The sequence below is a fragment of the Geotrypetes seraphini genome, chromosome 5 (assembly GCF_902459505.1).
Source record: "Geotrypetes seraphini chromosome 5, aGeoSer1.1, whole genome shotgun sequence".
NCBI lineage: Eukaryota > Metazoa > Chordata > Amphibia > Gymnophiona > Dermophiidae > Geotrypetes > Geotrypetes seraphini.
This window is the reverse complement of record NC_047088.1, coordinates 160,273,887-160,297,140: the sequence shown is the minus strand read 5'-3', so window position 1 is coordinate 160,297,140 and position 23,254 is coordinate 160,273,887. Positions and strand designations below refer to the sequence as shown.

General features: G+C 43.0%; 1 protein-coding gene across 7 annotated transcripts in view; it reads right to left on the bottom strand.

The window, feature by feature from the left end:
- ADARB1 (adenosine deaminase RNA specific B1) overlaps positions 1-23,254 on the bottom strand; it is a 489,575-nt gene that overhangs the window by 201,993 nt on the left and 264,328 nt on the right. Inside the window, exon 1 of one of the 7 annotated variants that reach the window (XM_033944610.1) lies at positions 16,645-16,664. The exons of the other annotated variants lie outside the window; for them this stretch is intronic. The gene's annotated coding sequence lies outside the window, so the exon portion shown is untranslated. Of the gene's footprint in view, positions 1-16,644; positions 16,665-23,254 lie in introns of those variants that run through there. 7 annotated transcript variants of the gene reach the window in all.

The following is a 23,254-nucleotide window of genomic DNA, read 5'->3' as shown; positions in this document are numbered from 1 at the left end:
GCGTCATAAATCAATACACCAGCTCTGCATTGCTATTTACAAATAATCTACGGCATGAATAGCTAAAAAGACATGTAATGTAATGTAATGTAATGTAATTTGTTTCTTATATACCGCTACATCCGTTAGGTTCTAAGCGGTTTACAGAAAATATACATTAAGATTAGAAATAAGAAAGGTACTTGGAAAATTCCCTTACTGTCCCGAAGGCTCACAATCTAACTAAAGTACCTGGAGGGTAATAGTGAAGTGAAAAGTAGAGTTAGAGGAAAAATAAAAATAAAATAAACATTTTAAAAAGACAGCATTGATCTAAATACTTTGGAAGGTAGAAGAGAGGAGAGAAAGGAATAGAAGCAGAATGGGTCAGCGTCAGTGATGAAGTGGAGCAAGTAAGTTTAGGAGGAGCGATTGACGTATCCAGAAAGGGCTTCTTCTGGCCAACAGTCCCAGGATGCCTATGTCTCCTCCCCTGCGATGTTCTCCCATCCATGCATTCCCTCCCAGACACACTGCCCGTGCCCCAGCCGCTCCAAGGAGGCTGCCCCAGATGAGGTCCACGGTGAATGCAGGATTCTCTCCTCTGCGGGAAAGCCGCCCGGAGCCGACAGTCGATCTTCTTAGCGGATTGCAGGGGGGGAAGAGTTCACACTCTTGGTAGGATCGGGTCTGAGTGCTCTCGGTGGTTGTGGCTGGTCTCATTGCTGCTTAGATGTAAAAGCAGTTGATCTCCACTGCTGCTGATATTTAAAAGCAGGCAGATTGATCTCTCCAATGTACTGCAGGGGGAGGAGTTCACGCTCCTGGCAGGATCAGGTCTGTGGGCTCTTGGTGGTTGCGGATGTACCCGCTGCTGCTTAGGTGTAAAAGCAGTTGTTTTCCCAATGCTGCTGATATTTAAAAGCAGGCAGATTGATCTCTCCAACAAATTGTATGGTGAAGAGCACACACGTCTGGCTGGATTGGGACAAAGGCTCTCGATAGTGGCGGCTGGTCTTGGTGCTGCTTAGGTGTAAAAGCAGTTGATCTCCTACTTCTGATAATATTTAAAAGCAAGCATATTGATTTTTCCAACGGAATGCTGGGGGAAGAGCCTACTTGTCTGGCTGGATCAGGGCAAAGGGCTCTCGGTAGTGGTGGCTGGTCCTGTTGCTGCTTAGGTGTAAAAAACAGATGATCTTCCTAGTGGACTGCAGGGGGAGGTGGAGCTCAAACTCTTGGCTGGATTGAATCTGTGGGCTCTTGGTAGTTGCGGATAGTTCCGCTGCTGCTGAGGTGTAAAAAGCAGTTGATTTCCTACTGTTGCTGATATTTAAAAGCAGGTAGATTGATCTCTCCAATGAACTGCAGAGGTTGGTGGGTTGGTCCCGTTGCTGCTTAGGTGTAAAAGCAATTGATCTCCCACTGCTGCTGATATTTAAAAGCAGACAGATTGTCCAGGGAGAGGAGCTCTGCACTCAAACTGCCATCCAACATGTCCCTTACAAAAAGCTTGAGTTACCATTAGACAAATCTTTCCTATTGTACCATATGCTAATAAGAGCATAAGGGCATGTATTACAGGTTATTACAGGTAGAAAACTTTTAAATGCAAACACTGTACACTTTTATTGAGAGCTACTTTTTCTTTTCTACCTTTGATCCCCTTTTTACATAGAACACAGAATCCTTTTTGTTAGAGATGACAACAGCAGTAAACTGAGCTGACCTCTTTGCATTAGCGTACTAGTTTTCAAAGAAGTTGAAAATGTGCTTTTTTAGGTAGTAACTTCGCCCGAGTTCATCACGCTCAGTTGCAGAGGCTTTTACAATTATTTTCCTCCTTGAGTGATTGCTAAATAGATTCCCTATAACAGGTGAAAAGTTACACTGATGAATTTGCCAAGAGGATATTTGATGGAAACTTTAAATTGCATTTTTATATTCACTCACTTATATAAAATATAAGCATTTTTATATTCACCCGTTTATATAAAATATAAGCAATAAGCAATCACTCCGAAACTTTATATTGCATTCTTTTTTTTCTTTTTTTTATCAAAGCAAATAAACGGCACCATGAATAATCAACATTAGAGTATGACGATATCAAAAGAATCAGAAGCAAGGAAGTACACACCAAAAATTCCAAAACAACCAAGCTAAATTCACTACCTTTTCGTTCCGAGCGTTTCTTGCGCCTTCTTTTATAGCGACGTCTCAAAATGCCAAAGAAGGTCCCCATATTATAAGTCCCAGCCAGAGCAGATGCCATGCAGACTCCAAGCTGAACAACACAGCCAGCACAAGTCACCCAAGTGCTAAATCTCACTCTGTCTCACTTAAGTCAGCGTTTTAATACGGCAATTGATTTCTGTGAGCTGCAGGAGCACTGGGAACAGTTAACCCTGTATTAACATGCCACGACTACAGCTCTCCTCTTTACACGGTCCATTCATTAAACAGCAGGACCTGATGCACTGTGCTGGAAACATCAATTTAGGTCTATCATTCACAAGAGAGGCAAGTAACAATTAACCCATACATACAAGTGGTAAGGGAGCCCGTGAGAGCAACAATGATCAATTTGTTCTGTAAAAGCACCAGACGACTTGGGAATACCAAATATACGTGCTATTTTCTTTGTTTTTGCTAACCCTGTTTACTTAAAAACAGAGCTCTCTTTCAGGGCTCAATTCACTCAAATTCTTTCTGACCTTTGAAGGATGAATGGAAAGAAATATGAGATTACCTACATAATAATGGCCGGAAAAGGACACTGCCCAAATATTTTGCAGGAACAAAGAAAATTCATCATAGCTTGAAAATCAACTTTCAGAATCCACAAAAAGACAGGTGACCTATTTTGGCTAACCACAAATACATATGCATCTTTTATTCACTCTAAATACTCTGGGACTGAAATATTTCAACCTAAACTAAACTAAACTAAACCTTAAGTTTATATACCGCATCATCTCCACGGATGTTGTGGAGCTCGGCACGGTTTACAAGAACTTAAAATATAGGAAGAGAAGGAAAAAAAGGTTTACATGAACTTATATATAGAAGAGAAGAGTAAGGGGGGGATAGAATTACATTTTAGTGAAAAGCCAGGATTTCAGTTGCTTGCGGAATAATTGGAGGGAGCCCAGGTTCCGCAGCGGGGTAGTAAGGTCGTTCCAAAGACCTGTGATTCTGAAGAGAAGGGATTTTCCCAGTTTGCCTGCATAGTGAATACCATGTAGAGAGGGGAAGGATAATTTATACCTTTGGGTGGGTCTGATAGATTCAGGACTCGAGGAGTTATAAGATAGTGGGATTAAGGGAGGAAGGATGCCGTGAATGATCTTAAAAGCCAGGCAGAAGCATTTGAAATGGATTCTGGAAATCACTGGGAGCCAGTGAAGTTTGGCTAGGAGTGGGGAGACATGGTCAGACTTGCGTTTTGCAAAGATCAATTTGGCTGCAGTATTCTGGATTAGCCGGAGTCTTTGAAGACTTTTTTTTGATAGGCTTAAGTAGATGGCATTGCAGTATTCTAATTTGGAGAGGATGATGGATTGGACAAGGACGGAGAAATGTTGTTGGCGAAAATAGGATCTTACTTTCCTCAGCATGTGGAGGCTGAAAAAGCATGATTTAGCCAAGGAGTTGAGGTGGTCATTGAGGGAGAGAGAAGAATCGATAATGATGCCAAGGACCTTGCTTGAGAACTCAAGCTGCAGTGCAGCGCCTGAGGGTAGTGCGAAGAGGGTGGGCAGGTGTTCTAATTTTGGGCCGAGCCAGAGTAATTTTGGTTTTGATTCATTCAATTTCATCTGTACCGAGAAGGACCAGGAATGGAGTCTCATTATGCAAGCTGTAATGTTCTCGTGGAGGTTGGTGAGGTTCTGGTCTGTCTCAAGGAGGACAAGGATGTCATCAGCGTATGTGCAGATTGTTTCAAGGGAGAGGAGTTTCAGGGAGGACATATAGATGTTAAAGAGAATAGGGGATAGGGGTGATCCCTGAGGGACACCGCAAGATGGTGTCCAAGGAACGGACACGGTGCCATTTGTGTTGACAGTGTAGAAGCGAGAGCGTAGGAAATTTGAGAACCACTTTAGGATGGTGGATTCAATTCCTATCTCGGAAAGTTGATAAAGTAGTATGTCGTGGTGGACAACATCAAAAGCTGCTTAAACTTCCCATTATTTTCTTAAGTACACCATGCTTGGTTAATGCCAATAGTATTACTGGGAAGTCTCTTTCCAATACACAGGACTCAACATGGGGACCAGGAGCAAGCAGTACCAGCCTACATGAGCTGGAGGAAGGCAGCAGGTGACTTGGCCACAAGGGCCACAAGACAGAAGAGACATCAGCATCAATCCATGCAGGCACAAAGATGGAAATTGTTGCCAGAGGTCAAAGATATTCATGTAAGAACTTACTACCGTATTTCCCTGCATATAGGCTGGCCCTCTGCATAGGCCGCATCCATGTATAGGCTGAAGATTAGGGCGGCCTATGTTTAAAAAACGGAAGATAAGCCGCCCCATGGTATTAGCTGCGGCTTATCTTCCGGTACCTCCCCCTTTGTCAATCATTCCCCCCCCCATATAACTAGGCTGCGCCCTATACACGGGTTTGTAAAACCTATGTATAGGCTGCGGCCTATATATGGGGAAATATGGTACTCCATATTTAACAGTCCATAGTACCACATATATATGGGTAGGCAGTTCCTCTTCCCAAGGAACCTGAAACTACTACACAATTCAAATAAAAGGTACAAGATCCTTTAACCAAAATCATTGTGACCAGGCAGATTTCGTTTTTTGGAATTTTTCAGTTTTTGGAATGATAATGCTAAGTAAGAAAAAGACAGGCCTTACAACCATAAAATTGCCACCAAACTTTTTTTTTTAATTTCAAAATAAGGCTAACATTAAAGGGCAAATTCTATAAGAAGTGCACAACCAGATAGGCGCCAAAATAGGCACTGTTCAGCGCGATTCAAGTAAAATTGGGTGCTGTTTAATGGATCACGCTGAGTGGCACCTATTTTGGAGGCGCTCAATAAATAGGCCAGCTCTAGGCACAACTAAAAGTTAGGCGCTTATGTGAACGCTTAAGCACACTTAAGAGCAGCGATTCTGCAACAAGGTGCCTAACACCCACGCCTAACGTGCATAGCGCCTATTTTTTTGAAGGCCGCCTAAATTTTTAGAGGCGCCTTATTGCAGAATCGCTCTTTCTTGATAGGCACCTAAGTTTCAATTATTGCTGATTAAAAAAGCTTAATTGAGCTTGTTAATCAATTTAGATAGGTGCCTATCTAGTTGGGCGCCTCCGAAATAGGTACCTAACCTTAGGCGCCGGTTACAGAATTTGGGCCTAAACACTTCAAGCACGTCAAACACAAACTTGTTCACTAAAGAGCCTTCAGTCTGGCATATGCCTGTACTGGCTGACATGTCCATACCTCAAATTTCATGTAGGGCAGATATAAAATAAAATTATAATAAAATATAATATAGGAGTGCACATCCCAATAATTTTCCAACACTGATAACAGTTGACGAATGAGCACCATATTGTTTATGGAAAGAGTTGCACTATTCACAAAGGGTCTCTTTTATAAAGCTTCTACCACAGCTTGTTCCAAACATAGGGCTCCTTTTACAAAGGTGCGCTAGCGGTTTTAGCGCGGGCTAAAATGCCCCGCGCGCTAGCTGCTACCGCCTTCTTTTAAGTAGGCGGTAATTTTTTTCGGCTAGCGCGCACTAATCTTGTATGTGCGCTAAAAACGCCAGCGCACCTTTGTAAAAGGAGCCCATAGTCTTTTGTCACACACAGTCTTTCTTAGCCAAAAACATCTACCAAGCATCATCTTCTGTCTGTATTCGGCTATCTAATGATGATGCATGAACAGTGGCAGTCTTTGTAAAGACTTCTTCCAGTATCATCTGTGTAATTAACAAAGATTTCTGTTTCAGTTGTCTCTCTATGATCGAGTAGATTGCCATAATCTTATGCTCACTGATAAATGCACATTGTTTCATACCAGAAGTTAATTGGTCACACATTTTCACCATATCATCTATAGTGATCTTTTTTCTCTGGTGTTCACAAGGTCATCATCACTACTGTCCTCAAGCTTTTCTCTATCACCATTTCAGCATCACTGAAGGAATGCACAACAGGTGCATCTTTGTCAATATTCAGCGCTTTATTAACATCAACTGCCTCTAACTTATTAACATTTTCAGATGATAGACATCTGGCATAAGCAATGAGATTTAATATCATCAGCATTTTATCAATGACTTGGAAACCTTCAAAGTCTTCCTCTACAGGTTCATTTTCAACAAATATTGTTGATGGCCAAAGTTGATGCCAAACATTTTGTAATGCTAATCTAGTTACACAAGTGCATAAATGATATCCTTTAAGACTGAACTTCTTGAGAAAATCTTGAATTCTTATGCCTCTGTTAATTGCATCAAACATGCAATTTAGAAAACAGTCTTTATACTTGGTTATAATGGAATGTAAAATTCCTTGGTCACAAGGCTGTAGTAAGGTGTCACATTGGGAGTGAGGTAAATGGGAGAAACATTTTTCACAAGAAGTTCTTGAGGTGGATGTGAAGAGCAGTTGTCTAGAATCAGTAAAACTTAACAGTTCTCTTAAAGTCCAGCTTCTCTACAATGAGATCTTGCTGCTGGCATAAAGTGGTTATGGAACAAATCACTAAATGTTTCTATGGTTACCCATGCTTTCTTGTTAGCATAATAGTCCACAGGTAGATGACATACACCCTTCAAACATCAGTGATGTTGGCTTTTTCCAATCACTGCCAACTTTAATTTGTTTGTATCCACAGCATTGGTACATGTAAGAACAGTTACCCTGTCCTTTGTGCCCTTAAAATCAGATGGTGCTCGTTCATCAGCTGTCAGTGTTTTTCTTGAAACAAAGTGCCAGTAGAGAGCTGTTTTATCAGCATTACAAATTTGCTCAGGATGAAGATTTCCATCAGATAGCAAATTCATCAGTGTCACTTTCAGACCTCATAATCAGAGCAGCTTTTTTTTACCACAGATTTTGATATATTTAACACCATGGTGCTTCTTAAATTTCTGCTGCCAATCTTCTGAATATTCAGACTCACCATCAATGTTCTGTTCTTGATAATATTCATTGCCAAACTAGTAAATGGTATGTGTTCATGCCTTCTTTCCTGAACCCACTCAATCAGAACTCACTCTAAATCTTCGTTTTTTATCCTATGAAGTGCTTTTCTGTTTTTTAAATTAATTTCTAGCCATTACTCTCACTGTAAAACTTCAACAACTTATCTTTCTGTTTCTTTAAGTCATATATGATTGTTGTTTCCACATCATATTCTTCAGTCAGCAATTGTACAGAAACACCTTTATTAAGCTACAATCCCTCAACTTTTTGTGCTATTGAGAGGTAAACATTTCCTTTTCTGCCTCTCTTTGCCACCCTCAGGGGAATCTGCATCTCTCTTTGCCATTTTCCAGTCCTCCGACTTTTTCTGCTTCTCATTGCCACCCTGAATGGAATATGCAGCTCTTTGCCACTTTCCAGTCCTCCAACCTTTTCTGCTTCTCACTGCCACCTTGAGTGGAATCTGAAGCTCTTCTTGCCACTTTTTAGCCTTCTGACCTGAATTTCACAGAGATCCTGAGAAAAGTATGCACCTGCTTTGGTTTCAGCATGTGTCAGGTCAGGGAAATTGACTACTAATAGTTTGTGTCAAATTTCGGTATTCAAAGTTTTAATCCAGATGCATTATGCACTTGTCTACATTTAACTTCAACTGTCATTTAGATACAAAGTACCTAAGTCTTTCAAGGACCCAAGATTTTTTGCATTCAGGAGCCAATGTAGCAAAAGAGCACAAACATTGGCATGATGCTTGTGTGACATTTGCACACAATTTTGTTCATATACAGTAAAAAAAAAAAAAAAGAGCTTTACACATTTACAGATAGGCCCAGGGAGAGCCTTCAGAAGATGGGAGGAGTTCTGGTTAGGGAGTTCTGGGAGGATCCAAGAGGACCTGCTCTCTGCCTTGGGAGCTTTAACAACATGTCTAAGAAGGTGCAGAAGGTTTAGCTCTTTCTACAGTAGAGTCAGGGAAGAGTTGATGCCTGTTTCTTCTTTTTGCTGCAGACTTTAATAGTACCTGCCAGTGACATAGCCAGAAAAGCTTTTTGTGTGGGCCTGAGCCCAACGTGGATGGACACACAATTTTGCCATCACCCCAACGACCTCCAACAAACAATAAAAACCTGAACTGGTAAGGATCCCCAAACTTCACCAAGTGAAGAGGTCTCTGGCAGCCAGAACAAGTCACTCCCCTACTGACTGCAGTCGGCAGTGCTGTCCATATGCAACCATTGTGCAAGCCTTCTCCCTCTGGCTCATGTTCAATTTTCACACATTCAAGGGTGAATGGTGGGCAAGGGGGCTGGTGCAACAGTAGCGCATGGATAACATTGCCGACTACAGTAAATATGGGGGGTGACTTGTTCTGGTCACCAAAGAACCTCTTCAGTGGATGAGGCTTAGGGTTCCCTACAACCATAAAAAGGGTGCAAAATTTTGGGTGTGCACAAGCCCACTCATGGCTATGCCATAGGTATCTGCAACTATTTTCAAGACATCCAAGCATAAATATAAAGAATGCAAAATGGTGTGTGATGATGATTCCCTGAAGCTTATCAAGGTAAGTCTCATCTTTTCAGGACCCTGAAACTTATCAAGTCTCATTTTTTCCAGATAACGTTCGATATTGAAGAATTGAGAGTGTACATATACATATCGTTACAATAAGAAATTTACAAAGCATAAGTATATGCAATGTTTGGGTGATGAGACATGTATTGGGACTTAGATCCCTGTTGGTCTCCTGGTCTCTTAGCATATACACAAACAAAGTAAGAATAAATATAAATATCCACAAAGTGTGAAAATGGTTTGGGACTTCAGGTCAATTTTAAATTTCATTTTTTCCCTTCTTGATGAAAATTTTTTCCCCGTTTCTGTTTGGCATGATCTTAATGAACTGTCAAAATCAACAACACCCCAGAATCTATTTTAAACTGACAAAAACCATATAAGACCAAATTCTATATACTATATAGCGCCAAAAAAAAATCAGCGCTGAAAAAAAATAAGCACTAAGCGCTATTCTATAAACAGTACTCCAAAATAGTGTGCAACGCCAGGATCCTTAATTTTGGATATGGAGATTTACAACAATTGAAATCTGGTGTAAATCCCTCCAACTAATCAGGCATATTGTGTAACGGTACATAGAAACATAGAAGATGATGGCAGAAAAGGGCTACAGCCCATCAAGTCTGCCCACTCTGCTTACCCACCCCCTGTCTATGCCCTAATGACCCAATTTCCTTATCTTGACCCTCGTAGGGATCCCACATGGGTATCCCATTTATTCTTAAAGTCTGGCACGCTGTCTGCCTCGATCACCTGCACTGGAAGCTTGTTCCAATGATCAACCACTCTCTCTGTGAAGAAATACTTTCTGGTGTCGCCATGAAATTTTCCGCCCCTGAGTTTGAGCGGGTGCCCTCTTATGGCCGAGGGTCCCTTGAGAAAGAAAATATCATCTTCCACTTCGACACGTCCCGTGAGGTACTTAAATGTTTCGATCATGTCTCCCCTCTTCCTACGTTCCTCAAGAGTGTAGAGCTGCAATTTGTTCAGTCTCTCTTCGTACGAGAGACCCTTGAGCCCCGAGATCATCCTGGTGGCCGTCTGTTGAACCGATTCAATTCTGCGCACATCTTTACTGTAATGTGGCCTCCAGAATTGCACACAGTACTCCAGATGAGGTCTCACCATGGCCCTGTACAACGGCATTATGACTTCAGGCTTTCGGCTGATGAAACTTCTATTGATACAACCCAATATCTGCCTTGCCTTAGATGAAGCCTTCTCCACTTGATTGGCAGTTTTCATGTCTGCACTGATGATTACTCCTAAATCTCGTTCTGCTGAAGTCCTAGTTAAAGTTTCTCCGTTCAAGAAGTACGTCCTGCATGGATTTCCGCTTCCGAGGTGCATGACCTTACATTTCTTAGCATTGAAGCCTAGCTGCCAGGTTGAGGACCAACTTTCCAATGTAAGCAGGTCCTGCGCCATATAACTGTAAACTGCATTCACTTACTATATTACATAGTTTGGCGTCATCGGCGAATAGTGTTATTTTACCTTGAAGCCCTTGAGTCAGATCCCCTATGAATATGTTGAAAAGGAGTGGACCCAGGACCGAGCCCTGCGGCACTCCACTGGTCACCTCCGATGTTTTAGAGAGGGTACCATTAACCACCACCCTCTGAAGTCTGCCACTCAGCCAATCATTGACCCATGCAGTTAGTGTCTCTCCTAACCCCATCGATTCCATCTTGCTTAGCAGCCTGCAGTGTGGGACACTGTCAAAAGCTTTCCTGAAGTCAAAGAAGCTGATGAGATTGGATTGGCAGGACCTACCCTTGGTGAATCCATGCTGACTGGGATCCCGAAGATTCCCTTCATTCAAGATTGTGTAAATTCTTGGCATGCTCATGCTCCTTCCATAGCCACACCCCCTTTTCAGATCCAGGTACTAGAATTTACATGTGCATATTTATAGGACACGCCTAGCAAGATATCTGGTTAAATTCTAATTGTTGCCAATTAGCATTGATAATTGATTTATAATACCTAATTATCTGAATGCAATTTTGAGCACTATGTATAGAATCCAGGGAATATTGGAGATAAAAACCAAACTATAAACAAAAATCTCCTCTCTGAAAATATACTGTACTCAACCTCAAGATAAATTATTATTTTTTCTTTGTTTACAATGTGCAAATGCACCCACGTAAGCTAAATGTACCAACAGATAAGCTCAAAATACACACTTATAAACAAAACAAAACACAATTTCTTAGGTGCATCTTGAGTAATTTTTCCAACAAGGGAGTTATTTATTCATTCATTCAATTTTCTATACTGTTCTCCTAAGGGAGCTCAGAACAGTTTGCATAAATTTATTCAGGTACTCGAGCAGTTCTCCCTGTCTGTCCTGCTCGGCTCACAATCTATCTAATATACCTGGGGCAATGGTAGGATTGAGTGACTTGCTCAGGGTCACAAGGAGCAGCGTGGGGTTTGAATCCACAACCTCAGGATGCTGAGGCTGTAGCTTTAACCCTTTCAGGACCATAAGGATCGTAGGCCAATTTTTGTGGTTTTGACGACATTTTTATGGTAAAAAGGGCTTGCAGATGCCAAAAAATTGATTTTTTTTGTGAAATATCATTATTTTTATTTAAAAAAATCACACTTCTGGCTTATGGACAGTGTGGCAAGTGAATCTTCTCGTCAATCTAGCAACGACGCTAATGAATGAATGTCGGAACCAGTTTGTTTACATAAAGGCAGTATCATATGGAATCCGTACATATCAAATTTAGAACTGTAGACTATCCCAATCAAAATTTATAGGATTTTTAAGTTATGGGACAAATATGTCCCTTGGTCCTGAAAGGGTTAACCACCGTGCCACACTCTCTGTTTCATAAAGCTGACACAGCTTCTTATACACTGTCCAAAGCAGACTTTCACTTACTAATTCAAAAGAACTGAACACATCAGGAAGTCTACACAGCTTTTGGTCTCCTTTGACCCCCCAAGAGAATTGGCTTTCTACTGTATTAGTAGTGTATAAAAATTGAATTCCTCCCATACTGAGTAATGTTTACAGTTGTTTTCTATCAGAGACAGCCCAGCTACACAATCCATTCTCTTGAAAACTTGAGTATATCCAACATTAGGGGATGCTTTCCAATTGCTGCCCAAACTACTATAAATTATTTCTATAGCGCTACCAGACACACGCAGCGCTGCACAGAGTCACAAAGAATAAGAAAACAGTCCCTGCTCGAAAGAGCTTACAACCTAAACAGGCAAGACAGACAAACAGGATGTCATGGATACAATTAAGGGGAATGGTTAATCAGTGGGCTGGGTTGGAGGGCAGAGGAGTAGGGTTAAGGATTGAAAGCTATATCAAAAAGGTGGGTTTCAGTCTGCTTTTAAACAAGGGAAGGGAAGGGGCTTGACCGACAAACTAGGGTAATTTATTCCAGGCATAAGGGACAGCTAGATGAAAGGAACGAAGTCTGGAATTGGCAGTGGAGGAGAAGAGTAATGCTAAGAGTGACTTAACTGAGGAACGGAGTTCTCTGGGAGGTGTATAAGGAGAGAGAAGCGAAGAGAAATATTGAGGGGCAGCAGAATGAACACACTTGTAGGTCAGCAATAAGATCTTGAACTGTGTGCGATGGCAGAAAAGGAGCCAGTGAAGTGACTTAAGGAGAGGGGTGACATGAGCTTAGCGAGGTTGGTAAAAGATGAGTCGTGCAGCAAAGTTTTGCACAGATTGCAAGGAGGAGAGGCATCAATGCGGGATACCAGTTAGGAGTAGATTGCAGTAAGTTAATAGCCTTAGGAGCCAACTTTTGAAAATGACTGAGGATGCTAAACTCTTAACTCACAACAAATTTCCCTTCAGGAAAGAAAAAAAAGAAACATAAATGTGTATCTGGTACTGAATGTCCAGTCTGTATCTTAATGTCAAGAATAGGGTAGATAATGCAGACATGGGAAAGATCATGTGACCAATCAGAAGCTAGGGTGCTGCCAGTCTCTTTTTCCCACCCTCTGCTGCTAGTCAGCTTCATAGACCACTCTCTCCCTGCCCCACTCCACCCAGTCAGGATATTCAGTTTTCCACCAACCAGTCCCTCTATACCACACTCTTTTTTCCCCAGTTGTTTCACTTTCATCTAATTTCTTCCTCCTCCTCTCTCCCCCTTGTCTTCCTTTTCTCCTCTAGACTCTTCCTGCACTTTGTAAATTTTTCTCCTCCAACACAGGCATAATTTGAAGTTTAATAAAGTAAAACCTTGGTTTGCAAGCATAATTTGTTCCGAAAACATGCTTGTAATCCAAAACACTTGTTATGTCATAGCGAATTTCCCCATAAGAAATAATGGAAACTCAGACAATTTGTTCCACAACCCCAAAACTTTAATACAAAATACTGTATGCACTTGTATTGCAAGATCTCGCTTGTTAAGAACAGTCATTACACTCCCGCAGTGATGATGTGATGTGTGTATATTGTATGTACATGTATTGCAAGACCTTGCTTGTTTATCGAGTTAAAATTTAATGTTTTGCTTGTCTTGCAAAATACTTGTATACCAAGTTACTTGCAATCCAAGGTTTTATTGTTTAATAGCTCTCTGCCTGCCCTACTCCTGGAAGAATTCTGCACACACACACACACACAAAAAAAAAAATCCAAATTCTTTGCGATTTGCAAAGTCTGCAAAATTCTCTATCCTGAGCTTCTCCCCTCTGTGTCCCTATCAATTCTCCTGCATCTATATATCATCTCTCTGTCAAAATCACCACTTTTCAAGCAATATCCTTGTGTCTAGCAGCCCTTCTATACCCCTTTCTCAATGCTCTCGTCCCATCAAGCATTCTTCTCCATGTCTGTCCCCAGGGCAGGATTAATTCTTCAAGGGCTCCTAAGCACCCAAGTACGCAGGACCCCCTGGCCCTGCCCTGCTCATGTCCCGCCCCCCATTTATCTGTTTTCTTATTTACTTCTTTATTTCCACTTGTATTTCTTTTTTTTTTAAATTCAAAACAAAGATTAGCATACCAGTGCACAGTTTTTCTTCTATGCAACCCCCAAACATCTCTGAACAAATCCCCCTTCCTTCCCACCTACTTACCCAGGACTTTAATTCTGAACCGTTCCCATGCATATATAAAAATATTTGTAAAGCAATAATACTATCCGAAATATAAGTCTATATTAATAACCAAGTTTACAACGCCTCTCAACTGCCTCACTCTACATCAACCGACTGTAACCCATATGTATAAATAACCAAATCTGTAACTCCTTTAGTACTTTCCACTCCATGTATGTTAACTTGCAACAAAACAACAAGGCAAGCAGTCCACCAAAGAATCCAACATGAAACAAAAGAAGATTGGCAGAAAATAAGGAGATTCAAATCAGGTTAATTCAAGGTGCTCCCAAGAACTATGCCTGATGCATTTCACCAAACAACCCCAGTCAACGCTAACAAACAGAACACAGAAAACACCTTCGCCTAGTATGGAATATGTAATCACAAACTAACCTCTCCCCCTTTTACAAAATTGTAGTATGGTTTTTAGCCACGGCCAGCGCTAAAAAATGCTCTACAGTTTTGTAAAAGGGGGAATAAAATAGAAATACGTAGCAAAGGTTAAATAAAAACACCTAGAAGCTGGACTCTGCATACAATGCAACACCACAGAAACTGCGATGCATGTCCCCTAAAGCAAAAATAAATAAATAAATAGAATTTTTTTTTCTACCTTTGTCTTCTCTGGTTTCTGCTCTCTTCGTCTTCTTGTCACTCTCTTCCTTTCATCTTCTGTGCCTCTTCCAGAAATTGTCTGCCTCTCCCTTCCATCTCTTCTTCCCCCCCCATTGGTGTGGCATCCATCATCTTCCCTTCCCTCCTCCAATAGTCTGGCATCTCTCTCCTCTCCTCCCCTTCCCTCTCCCACACCCCCATGGTCGGGCATTTCACTCTCTCCTCTCCCTTCCTCCCACTTCCATCAGCATCTGCCCCCTTTCTCTCCCTCCAACCCAATTCCATCTAGGATCCTTCTGCCTTATATCTCTCTCCCCTTTCTTTGCATCCCCAATTCCATCAGCATCTGCCCCCTTTCTTTTCCTTCAACCCAATTCCATACAGTATCCTTCCCCTTATATCTCTCCCCTTCCCCTGCACACCAATTCCATCAGCCCCTCTCTCTCCTTCCACCATCCTTCCATACCATCCTGCCCCATTTCTCTTCCTCCACCACCATTCTATACCATCCTTCTCACAACCCTTCCATATCACCCTGCCCCCTTTCTCTCCCTCCACCACCCTTCCATGCTCCTTTTGCTCTCCCCCTCCAAATATTGCAGCTGCCGACTCTGGCCGATGAGCTTCTTTGCCCGAAAGCAGCATTAGAACAGCTGACGGCAACGGCTACCCCCAACCCCCACGGCAACAGCCCCCCTCGCAGCAATGGCAATGGGCCCCCCCCCCACAGCAACGGGCCCCTCCATAGCAATGAGTCCTCCGCAACAACGGGCCCCTCCGCAGCAATGGCAACGGCCCCCCCCCCCTCCCTGCAGCAACAGCAACGCGGCCGAATCTGTTACTGGAAGGTCCCACGATGACTGCTTCTGCCAGTCCATCCCCCTCCGACGTCACTTCTTCCGCAGCAAGTAAGTGACGATGGAGGGGGATGTACCGGCAGAAGCAGTCATCGCTGGACCTTCCTGTAACAGATCCAGCCGCATTGCAGTTGCCGTGAGGGGGGGGGGGGGGCTTTTGCTGTTGATGCTGGGAGAGGGCCGTTGCTGTTTAAAAAAATGGCAAGGTGAGTCGTCCTCCTTCAGCGGGCCCCCCCTCACAGTTTTGGGACCTAGGCACGTGCCTATTGGGCCTACTGATTAATCTGGCCCTGTCTGTTCCTCTTCGTGCCGAGCATTGCGTCAGTCTCTATGCTCAGTCCCCATCTAAGGGAGGGGGGAAGATCCTGCACACAAAGTGGCACAGAAATTTAGAGAAGAGATCTGAGCCAGCCTCTCCTTACTCTCCCCATCCCCTCTCAAGCCAGAATCTCTCTCTCTCACCCCCCAAGAACCCCAGCCAGCATCTCACACTATCTCTCCCTATCCCCCTGAGCCAACATTTATCACCTTCTCTCACCCTGCCTCCCAAGCCAGCATCTCTCTCCATTCATCCCTAGCCTTCTTGAGCCAGCATCTCTCTCATCTCTGTCTATCCTCCCCCCTCCCAGCCAACACTTCTGACTCTCTCCCCATTGTCCCCAATCCAGTAGTACCTCAGCTGAGGCAACTTGTTGCTGGCTCTGTGGGCTTTCCTCTACCATTGTCCTGCCTGAAGAAAAAGGAAGTGACATCATCAAGGGCAGGAACGTGGTCGAGAGAAGCTTGTATAGCCCGCACAGGCTCCCAAAGATGCTGCCAGTAGCAATTCGCAATTCTGGCCCAGAGAGGGAGTAATTCTGTGCACAGCACAGGTATTTTTGCATGCCTGGGGAATTCTGCGCAAAATCTACATTGCACAGGAGTGATAAGAAGCAGAAAGGCTAAAAGTGTGATTGCTTATCGCATTACATGTTCACATAGTACCATTTTCCAACATTTATATCATCTAGGAAGTGGCTCTCTTCTAACCCAAGAGTCACAGATTGAAGACTGGCTATTAACACTGAAGAAAAATGCTGAAATTTAATAACACTGGAAAGAAACTGTTTGGCCGGGGGGGGGGGGGGGGGAGTGGAGTAGACATCTATTGGTTAGAACAGAGGGCTGAGAACCAGGAAATTCTGGTTCAATCCCACTGTGGCTCCTTGTGACCTTGGGTAAATAACTTAAACCTCCATTACCTCATCTTAAAAAAATAGTAAGATTATGAGTCCCCCAGGAACAGGGAAATACTGTATCTACTCTACCTGAACATAACTCACCTAGACCTACAGCTGAAACAGGTTTGAGTCAAATAAAATAAAATAAATCCCATCATTTCATGCTCAATTCAAGGGTTTCTTCAAGTAAAACCTCAATTATGGAAACGTCCTGTATCAAGGAAACCTCAAAGTTGTCTGTGGAAAAAAAACACAAATTGAGCCATGGATTTTCCTTTGATCAAATAAGTCACTTGGAAGTTCTCTAACAGCTGTTAACTTAGCCAGGAAGGGGGAACTTCAGGCTCTGATAGCCTATGACCTATACATGCAGAAATGCACACAGTAGTTGAGGTGTGTTCGAATCATGAAGCAATACAAAGGTATTATAATATTCTCAGTTAGGTCTTCCATTCCCAATTCCTAACATTCTACTTGTTTTCTTAGCTGTTACTGCACATTGAGCAGAAGATTTCAACATATCAACGATTACACCTAGATCTTTTTTCCTGGGTGGTGACTCCTCATGTGGAATCTTGCATTACATAGCTACAGTTTGGGTTCATCTTTCCAACATGTATCACTTTGTTCTTACTCACATTAAATGTCATTTGTCATTTGGATGCCCAGTCTTGTAAGGTCCTCTTGCAATTTTTCAAAGTCCTCTTGTGATTTAACAAATTTGAATAACTTTGTGTCTTTGGCAAATGTAATTACCTTACTAGTTATTCCCATCTCTATATCATTTATAAATATGTTATGCAGTGGTCTCAGCACAGATGCTGACCTCTGAGGAACCCCACTATCCACCCTTCACCATTCAGAATACTAACCATTTAACCCTATTCTCTGGGAACCACTTACTGAATCTGGCCCAGAGTGACATTTTTAAATGATGATATTGACTAATTATCCTTTGGGGAAAAACAAAAGTTACTATGATTAGAAAAAGAGATTGGGCATGAACTCCAAAAATGCCAGATACTGCAGATATAAATGTCCCATAACATTTGGACTCGCACCATGCAAACAAATAACTCAACTAAACACTTTAAATAAAAACTACTAACACTTGTTGGCAGAAAATTTAGCCGCAGCTTTATTAATTCATTTAAACAAATAACAATGTACATCAACTTTTATCCCTCTCTTCCTTGGCGGCCTTCCAGTTTCCTTTCCCAAAAGCTAGTCGGTCATGACCTAGCTGCTCTGCCCCCAACTCCCCACATCTTAAATTCAATTCCAATAAACCCATTTGCAAGACCTGCAGTGTCTCCCGGCCTCACATCTGTCTGTGGCGATGCGACACACAGTCTACAACAGGGCTGCCCAAGTTCGGTCCTCGAGATCTACTGGCAGGCCAGATTTTCAGGATATCCTCAATGAATATGCATGAGAGAGATCTGCATACCAAGAAGGCAGTGCAGGCAAATCTCTCTCATGCATATTCACTGTGGATATCCTGAAAACCTGGCCTGCCAGTAGATCTCGAGGACCGGACTTGGGCAGCCCTGGTCTACAACATTATAATATCTGGCCACCAGGAAGGATCCCCTTCCCATTTCTGCACAGCTGCGACCCCCCCACCCTCACTTTACATCCCCATATGAACCACGCTCCATCCATAAACCAACCCAACAAACTCCCTGCCCACAAAGCCACACTAATCTCCCACGCTCCTTCCCAAATACAAACTCAACATGACAGGGAGGGAGGGCGGGCAACTAGTAAAATACCTCCACTACCCACTCCACTTCTAAATTATTTTCTGTCTCCCCTCAAACACCTACCCTCCTCACACCCCCACCTCCCTCAGACAAACACCCACAATTCTCCCACCCAAATTCCACCAAGCTCCACCCATATCGCTCCCACCAATCACTCACAATTCCCCACAACTTTCTAACTTTACAATTTTCTCCACCAATCCCATCTTTTAACTTTACCTCTACCTCACTTTCAACCTTTCCCCAATCATCCGAAGTCCCCTTCCTACCCCCACCCCCCTCCCCCCGCTCTGCACTTTTACCTATTAATGTTTTTTGCTGGGCTTGCCAATATTATGAGCCCTCTGTTTAACTCAGTGGGTTTTCATTATTTTAGTTTTCTAAATCTGTAAATTTCAGACAGTGAGATGATTGTTTCAGAAGAAATGGAGATAAAGTAAAACCTTGGATTACGAGTAACTTGGTATGCGAGTGTTTTGCAAGACGAGCACAATGTTTTATTAAATAATTTTAACTTGATAAACGAGCGAGGTCTTGCAATACAAGTACGTATAGTAAACATGCGTCACGTCATCACAACTGAGTTGATGGTTCTTCTCTCTCTGATGCTACAGGAGTGTAGTGACTGTTCTGTACAGTACAGTATTTTGTATTAAAGTTTTTGGGCTGTGGAACGAATCATCTGAGTTTCCATTATTTCTTATGGGGAAATTCGCTTTGATATATGAGTGTTTTGGATTGCAAGCATGTTTCCGGAACAAATTATGCTCGCAAACCAAGGTTTTACGGTATCAGGCTACAGACATTGTATTACTATTTACTGAGCAAGTTTTGCATCCTTTTGTCATCTAGCATGATACAAAAATTAACAGCATGCCCTTATGTTACTTCGTTACAGAAATCCTTCAAACTCAATTCACAAAGCTAACGTTTTAATTTTTATACTTTGGTTTGTTTCAACTGAACCTGCTAGAAAAAAGGTTGAAGGAACAAAGAGCCATATCAGTCACTAAACAAACATTCATAGCAAGGGAACAAAGGATCCTATCATAGACTGTATTATTGAGCTACTATTTTCTCTAAAATCTTTGCTATAATTACTATGTTAGATACTGGTCTAGGTTTGCAAGTTCCTTGCGAGACATTGGTTTTCTTGAGCATAAGTCTAATCACTGAATGTTTCCAAAGATGAGGAAATTGACCTGTCAATAAACTGATGTTAATAATATCATGAAATATTGGCGCAAATAAGGACTGACATACTTTGATAAGAGCAAGAAGAACAATGTCGAAAGTGAAGGGGAACAGCAAACTGTTTTAAGAACCCTTTGGAATGCTCTTGGTGTCATTAAAGCAGTGGTTCCCAACCCTGTCCTGGAGGAACACCAGGCCAATTGGGTTTTCAGGCTAGCCCTAATGAATATGCATGAAGCAAATTTGCATGCCTATCACTTCCATCATATGCAAATCTCTCTCATGCATATTCATTAGGGCTAGCCTGAAAACCCGATTGGCCTGGTGTTCCTCCAGGACAGGGTTGGGAATCACTGCATTAAAGGACACTTCCAATTTAGAAAAATTAAGAAAGGTAAAGGATAGAACAATCGCACAAGTGCTTCCACAAGATTATGTAAATTTTAAGTGTTATTCAGCTTTTAATCTTTAAATTATGTTTATATTTGTTTCCTTCTTCGATTGCACTCTTCCCTCCCTATTGTTTTTTCCATATATGGTTCTCCTCTGAATTGTAGTTCTGTTCCCTCTTACCTTGTGTACTAGTCAGTCTGTAAGTCTATTTGTCTAACCCATTATTCTAAATTTTTAATTGTATGTCTAAATGTATGTTTATATTTTTATCAATTTTGTACCTCGCTTAGTAAAACTAAATAAGCAATTCATCAAACTAAAATAAAACTCGAAACTTGAATTCTTCAGCTGAAATCTCTGAAAATAAAGGGTGAACATTAGGTGCAAACAAGTGAACAGTTCTACCGTTCAAGTTCATGAGAGAAATTACCCTGCGTACATATTCATTGTAATATATAATTTTTTTCAAATCTGTTTAATTCTTGACCTATGATCAGGGCTGCCCAAGTCCGGTCCTCGAGATCTACTGGCAGGCCAAGTTTTCAGGATATCCACAATGAACATGCATGAGAGAGATTTGCATACCAAAAAGGCAGTTCAGGCAAATTTCTCTCATGCATATTCATTGTGGATATCCAGAAAACCTGGCCTGCCAGTAGATCTCGAGGACCGGACTTGGGCAGCCCTGCCTATGATAATCATTCCGTTAAGAATAATTACAGGGACTTGTGTATAAACACTAGTCAGTAAAGTAGTTTGAAAGTTGTTCGTTTGCAATAATAACCTTTTGACGTTATGATGTCATTACGTTTCGACAGAGGTCACCCCACCCCCCTCCCTCCTCTTTTCAGTATAAATCTGGTGAGGCTGATAGCGGTCTCCGTTGTTTGGAATCTCCGAATTTTGTGAATGGTATGTGATTTCTCAGCGCTTCCTTCCTTCTCCTTTTTTGCTAATAAGATGTTAAGTTTCCCCACAGTGCAGCGTGTTTGAGCATTCTTCTGCGCTGTGAGTGGTATTGATAAAGATTTGTTGTATTTCAGATCATCTCTTGGAAAGACATTACGATCGCACAGAGGGTTTAAAAAGTGTTTAGAACAGTGTATCTGGGTCTCCTGAAGCAGAACTCGAAACGGGGCCGCATTGGGACCCCTAAGAGCCCTCAGAACTATAAGAGTTTATCACAGATAAGTGCACAGCATCATTTTTCCAATGAGAGAGAGTTTTTTTGCATAAGAATTTTGAACATTTCATGTCGACTTTGCAAGTAGTACTCAACAATTGATATAAGTTTTACCAGTGGTCAGAGAGTGATGTTTCACAAGTTTATGCAATGACTGGATGGTAAACTCTTCCCTCAAGAGGAGGTTTTCACCCCCTCTTCAGAGTTTCACTTCTCTGAGCATTTTTCTAAGAGTCATTTGCTTTCTCCTCACTGGTAATTATCACTATGATAATCATTCAGCATCGTCTTAAACCTTTATCCCAGGACAAGCAGGCAGCATATTCTTTACGCATGGGTGACGTCACCGACGGAGCCCCCGGTACGGACCTTTTTACTAGAAAGTTCTAGTTGGCCGCACCGCGCGTGCGCCTTCCCGCCCGACGGAGGAGTGCGTGGTCCCCAGTTTCTTCGTTTCCGCGGAGCGAAGAAGACTCCGTTGAAATCCTCTTTTTGCCTTCCCGCTCGCGTTCTTTTTCATTTTTATTCACCTTCGGGTGCTTTTTTCTTTCATTTAAAAAAAAAAATATATATATATTTTCTTTGACTTCGTTTTTCGTTCTTGCCCCGGCGGGGCCTGTTGTCACGATCCAGGCCTCGGGGTTTGATTTTGCGGAGGCCGTGTTTCCATTCATGCCCCCGCAGCCCGGTTTTAAGAAGTGCCAGCGGTGTGCACGCCCGATCTCCCTCACTGACCCACACAATTGGTGTTTACAGTGCTTGGGACCTGAGCATCGGGCGGACTCCTGCACCCGCTGTGCCACTCTTAAAAAACGCACTTTGAAGAATCGTCAAATCCAGCAAAGTCTACTGTTCGGCACCGGCCCGACTATGGACTCGACTTCTTCAACTGCGGCACCGTCGAAATCGGCACCGACCACTTCGACACCGCCTGAAACTACATCGGCGCCACCGGCGCCAGGTAAGCCGGCTAAGAAGCCTTCCACCCTTGAGCGCCCTCCCACCTCGGTGGCGACACCAGCTCTTTCGGCTCCACGCCGAACCAAAAAGCGCTCCGCTCCGATATCGGTGAGTGCCTCGTCATCGGCCTCCTCATCGCCGGAGCGTAGAGCGGCACCCATGGAACCAAAGCAGAAAAAAGTGGTTCCGGTGCCACCCCTGGATGACCGCATTGCGGCCATCCTCCAGGATAAGTTGCAGGAACAACTCCAACAGCAAATTAAACAGCTCTTGCCCTCTATCCTGGCACCGCTACTTTCGGTACCAGACTGGCCCGAGCCCCGCACCGTCCAACCGGTATCCACGCCATCGGTACCTACGGACCCCTCCATGCCCATTCTCTCGGCGCCACATCTCCAGGCCCATGCCGAGGCTGTCGCCTTGACGACGACCGATCCTCCTCGGGACCGAACGGAACACCGGTCTTCCCGCGAACCTGACCGGCACCGTTCTTCCCGGGACCGAGACAGACACAGGTCTTCATCCCCCGGTACCGTCTCGGTACGTTCAGGCAAGTCTCGGTCAAAAACTCACCATACCGAGCCTTCCACTCCAGTCTCTCGACACGCGCACACCGATGTCAGAGACCCGGACCTCTGGGAAGAATCCCCCCTCGGTACCGAGGAGGATGCATCGTCGTCGGACGAAGAGCCTTCGGCCCCCGATACCACATCTAAACCTGAGCAATCTTCCTTTTCTAAATTTCTCAGGGAGTTATCGGGGGCCTTATCTTTGCCTCTGGAATCTGACTCTAAGAAGTCACAGGCTTTCCTGGAGGCATTAGATTTCGATCAACCCCCTAAAGAGTTCCTGAAGTTGCCCGTGCATGACATCCTACGGGAAACTTTTTATAAAAATTGGGAGAATCCACTGACTGTCCCTGGGGCGCCCCGTAAACTGGATAGCCTTTACAGGGTTATTCCAATCCCGGGATTTGATAAACCCCAGCTGCCCCATGAGTCTCTCCTGGTAGAGTCCACTTTAAAAAAGACTCAGGGCTCTAGTGTTTATGCCTCCACCCCTCCTGGCAGAGAGGGCAAAACTATGGACAAGTTTGGCAAGCGGCTCTACCAGAATGCCATGCTTGCCAACAGGGCAAACAACTACTCTTTCCATTTTTCTTTCTACCTGAAACATCTGGTAATGCAACTCTCCGCCATGCAAAAGTACATGCCGG